Source organism: Ranitomeya variabilis, unplaced genomic scaffold (genome assembly GCF_051348905.1).
Source record: "Ranitomeya variabilis isolate aRanVar5 unplaced genomic scaffold, aRanVar5.hap1 Scaffold_282, whole genome shotgun sequence".
Taxonomy (NCBI): Eukaryota; Metazoa; Chordata; class Amphibia; order Anura; family Dendrobatidae; genus Ranitomeya; species Ranitomeya variabilis.
This window is the reverse complement of record NW_027508031.1, coordinates 40001-45000: the sequence shown is the minus strand read 5'-3', so window position 1 is coordinate 45000 and position 5000 is coordinate 40001.

Sequence of the window (5000 nt, the reverse complement as noted above, 5' to 3'; positions counted from 1 at the left end):
CGACTGTTGAGAACAGACGAAGTCCGGTGCGGCAATACGCCGGGTACTCCCTTCGCCAAACTCGTGCCCCCCTTCGATTCGTCTTTCCTTCTCCATCCTCCCTTCTCGCTCCGGGGCGTCCGCTTGGTCTCTCTCTCTCGCTCTCCCTCTCGCTCTCGCGCTCCCTGCCGAGCCGCCTCGGAGGACGGCGGACGAGGGGAAGGCGACGGCGTTCGGCCGCGGGGCACACCGCACGGTGAGAACCCACTCGCCCGCCTCCCCGCACGTCTGTCATCCCCCCACTATCGTAGGGGCTCGGGAAAAGACTGGAAAACGCGGAGCTCGGCGGTGGCGTGGAAGCGCCACCCACCGCCGCCGCTCTCGCCGATGCCCACCGCGGAGGCCGCCCTTCGGACGCTGGGGTGCGGCGCGGGCCTCCGCGGACGAGCTGCGCATCTGAAAGTCAAAGGGCCGCCCTCGGAGAAGATCGTTGTGCTGCCCCGCGCGGGGAGCGATTCGGACGGCGGGCCCCCACGCCGAGGTGGGTGGGCGCCCCTCCGTTCGCCCGTGCGGGTCGTCGGACCGCTGCCGTACCACGGTTCGGGTCAAACTCCCCACAGCTCGGCCGCCTCCGTCCGTAGACGGGAGGGCGACCGCCGGCGTGCGCGCCCAAGGACGAGTGCCTGAAACCCGGGGGGGGGTAACAGAGGAAGGAGACCGCCCGCCGTAAACCGACGCGGGCTCCAAAGCCCGGGCCGAGCGAGCGGCACCACCTCCCCACCCGGGAGCGCTGAGCCAGATCGATCGGAAGAAAGGGCAGGGGCTCGGGTGGAACCCCTGCCTCCGTTCTTCCCCTCGGGGGAGACGGGGAAGAAACGTGCCCCTGGAGTCCTGGAAGCGAGTGTCCGGCGCGCTCCGGGCGCCCTCGAGACGGAAGCCGGGTCGCGGTGCGATTCTCTCATAGGTCTCCCCGTTGGCGCGGAAGCGGGAGACATCCGACACAGAGAAACGCCGAGCCCGCTCCGAGGGGACAAAGTCAGAAGGAGCGATCCGCCCTCCCAGAGCCCTCCTGCGGACGAGGACTCTGGATCTGCCCCCCTTCTGACGACCGTCGCCCTCAGAGGACAGGAACCCACGTGGGGAGGGTCCGTTCGGGCTCGGGCGACCCAGGAAACGCATCTCGGACTCGGGACGGACAACCGGCAAAAGTCCCCCTGGAGCCGCGGAAGCCTGGTCTCGGCGCGAGTGCGAACTTCCATGCAAAAGGGGGGTACTCGCCAAACCGCCTACCCGAGTCGAGGAACCACGAAAACAACGGATTTTGGTCGGGGCCGAGAGGTACCTCTCTCTCCTATATCCTGCAGCTGGTGTGCAAAACTGGGTATTTGCATGGTGAGACACCGACCCCCACTTTAAGGGAACAAAGTCAAAAAGTGTCCGACCTCCTGGAGCCGTGCGGCGGATCCGGCGGCCAGAAATTTCCTCATTCCGGTTCTATTTTTTTTTTTTTCGAATTTGCGAAATTTGGAGGCCAGGCGGCGTAGCTGGGACCTGGACTAGCTCGAAACACCCTGAACCGGTGAGCGGAATCGATTTCCCAAAGTTCTACGGCTCCCGGAAGCCAAAAACAGCTCGCCGGAAAATTTCAAAGTCCCAAGGACTCTTTCTTGAAAATCAATCCGGGGGCCATGGAAGTGTCCTCGGTACAACCTCAGAGCTTTCCCCCGCCTGGAAGTCTGACAGCGGTCTGACGTTTTTCAAAGTTTTGAGCTCTCTGTTTGTTCTCAAAGTCACAAAATCGCTTTTTTTCAGTTTTCCACCCAGCAGACCCAAACTTCACCCCCACTTAGGTCACTGTCTAGGGGCGCCTTACGACATATTGACGCCCCTTTAGGGTGGAAGTAGGGGAAATGGGTGATTTTTACACAAAATCGGAAATTTCTCAAAATTTTTCTAAGTGTCAAGGACTCTTCCAGAAAATCTCCCCCAGGCTCCTGGAAGCGTCCCCGGTACACCTCTGGCGGCTGCCCCCGCCTGGAAGTCCGACACACGCCTGAAATTTTCAAAGTATGAAAATACGCATTTTCATCCAAAAATTCAACTTTCCCCCCGTGCACCGCAAACTTCACCCCCACTTAGGTCACTGCCTTGGGGTGCCTTACAACATATTGACGCCCCCCTGGGGTGGAAGTAGGGGAAATGTGACATTTTTCACAAAATCGAGATTTTCTCAAAATTTTTCTAAGTGTCAAGGACTCTTCCAGAAAATCTCCCCCAGGCTCCTGGAAGCGTCCCCGGTACACCTCTGGCGGCTGCCCCCGCCTGGAAGTCCGACACACGCCTGAAATTTTCAAAGTATGAAAATACGCATTTTCATCCAAAAATTCAACTTTCCCCCCGTGCACCGCAAACTTCACCCCCACTTAGGTCACTGCCTTGGGGTGCCTTACAACATATTGACGCCCCCCTGGGGTGGAAGTAGGGGAAATGTGACATTTTTCACAAAATCGAGATTTTCTCAAAATTTTTCTAAGTGTCAAGGACTCTTCCAGAAAATCTCCCCCAGGCTCCTGGAAGCGTCCCCGGTACACCTCTGGCGGCTGCCCCCGCCTGGAAGTCCGACACACGCCTGAAATTTTCAAAGTATGAAAATACGCATTTTCATCCAAAAATTCAACTTTCCCCCCGTGCACCGCAAACTTCACCCCCACTTAGGTCACTGCCTTGGGGTGCCTTACAACATATTGACGCCCCCCTGGGGTGGAAGTAGGGGAAATGTGACATTTTTCACAAAATCGAGATTTTCTCAAAATTTTTCTAAGTGTCAAGGACTCTTCCAGAAAATCTCCCCCAGGCTCCTGGAAGCGTCCCCGGTACACCTCTGGCGGCTGCCCCCGCCTGGAAGTCCGACACACGCCTGAAATTTTCAAAGTATGAAAATACGCATTTTCATCCAAAAATTCAACTTTCCCCCCGTGCACCGCAAACTTCACCCCCACTTAGGTCACTGCCTTGGGGTGCCTTACAACATATTGACGCCCCCCTGGGGTGGAAGTAGGGGAAATGTGACATTTTTTCACAAAATCGAGATTTTCTCAAAATATTTCTAAGTCCCAAGGACACTTTCAGAAAATCTTCCCCAGGCTCCTGGAAGCGTCCCCGGTACGCCTCCGGCGGCTGCCCCCGCCTGGAAGTCTGACACACGCCTGAAATTTTCAAAGTATGAAAATACGCATTTTCATCCAAAAATTCGACTTTCCGCCCGTGCACCGCAAAATTCACCCTCATTTAGGTCACTGCCCTGGGGTGCTTTACAACATATTGACGCCCCCCTGGGGTGGAAGTAGGGGAAATGTGACATTTTTCACAAAATCGGAAATTTCTCAAAATTTTTCTAAGTCCCAAGGACACTTTCAGAAAATCTTCCCCAGGCTCCTGGAAGCGTCCTCGGTACGCCTCCGGCGGCTGCCCCCGCCTGGAAGTCTGACACACGCCTGAAATTTTCAAAGTATGAAAATAATGCATTTTCATCCAAAATTCGACTTTCCGCCCGTGCCCCGCAAACTTTACCCACAGTTAGGTCACTGTCCTGGGGTACCTCACAACATATTGACGCCCCCCTGGGGTGGAAGTAGGGGAAATGTGACATTTTTTCACAAAATCGAGATTTTCTCAAAATATTTCTAAGTCCCAAGGACACTTTCAGAAAATCTTCCCCAGGCTCCTGGAAGCGTCCTCGGTACGCCTCCAGCGGCTGCCCCCGCCTGGAAGTCTGACACACGCCTGGAATTTTCAAAGTATGAAAATAATGCATTTTCATCCAAAATTCGACTTTCCGCCCGTGCCCCGCAAACTTTACCCACAGTTAGGTCACTGTCCTGGGGTACCTCACAACATATTGACGCCCCCCTGTGGTGGAAGTAGGGGAAATGTGACATTTTTCACAAAATCGAGATTTTCTCAAAATATTTCTAAGTCCCAAGGACACTTTCATGAAATCTTCCCCAGGCTCCTGGAAGCGTCCCCGGTACGCCTCTGGCGGCTGCCCCCGCCTGGAAGTCCGACACACGCCTGAAATTTTCAAAGTATGAAAATACGCATTTTCATCCAAAAATTCAACTTTCCCCCCGTGCACCGCAAACTTCACCCGCATTTAGGTCACTGCCCTGGGGTGCTTTACAACATATTGACGCCCCCCTGTGGTGGAAGTAGGGGAAATGTGACATTTTTTCACAAAATCGAGATTTTCTCAAAATATTTCTAAGTCCCAAGGACACTTTCAGAAAATCTTCCCCAGGCTCCTGGAAGCGTCCCCGGTACGCCTCTGGCGGCTGCCCCCGCCTGGAAGTCCGACACACGCCTGAAATTTTCAAAGTATGAAAATACGCATTTTCATCCAAAAATTCAACTTTCCCCCCGTGCACCGCAAACTTTACCCGCATTTAGGTCACTGCCCTTGGGTGCTTTACAACATATTGACGCCCCCCCTGTGGTGGTAGTAGGGGAAATGTGACATTTTTCACAAAATCGAGATTTTCTAAAAATTGCACTAAGTCCCAAGGACTCTTCCAGAAAATCTTCCCCGGGCTCCTGGAAGCGTCCCAGGTACACCTCCGGCGGCTGCCCCCGCCTGGAAGTCTGACACACGCCTGAAATTTTTAAAGTATGAAAATACGCATTTTCATCCAAAAATTCAACTTTCCCCCCGTGCACCGCAAACTTCACCCGCATTTAGGTCACTGCCTTGGGGTGCCTTACAACATATTGACGCCCCCCTGTGGTGGTAGTAGGGGAAATGTGACATTTTTCACAAAATCGAGATTTTCTAAAAAATTGCACTAAGTCCCAAGCACTCTTCCAGAAAATCTCCCCCAGGCTCCTGGAAGCGTCCCCGGTACACCTCCGGCGGCTGCACCCGCCTGGAAGTCTGACACACGCCTGAAAATTTCAAAGTATGAAAATACGCATTTTCATCCAAAAATTCAACTTTCCGCCCGTGCCCCGCAAACTTTACCCACAGT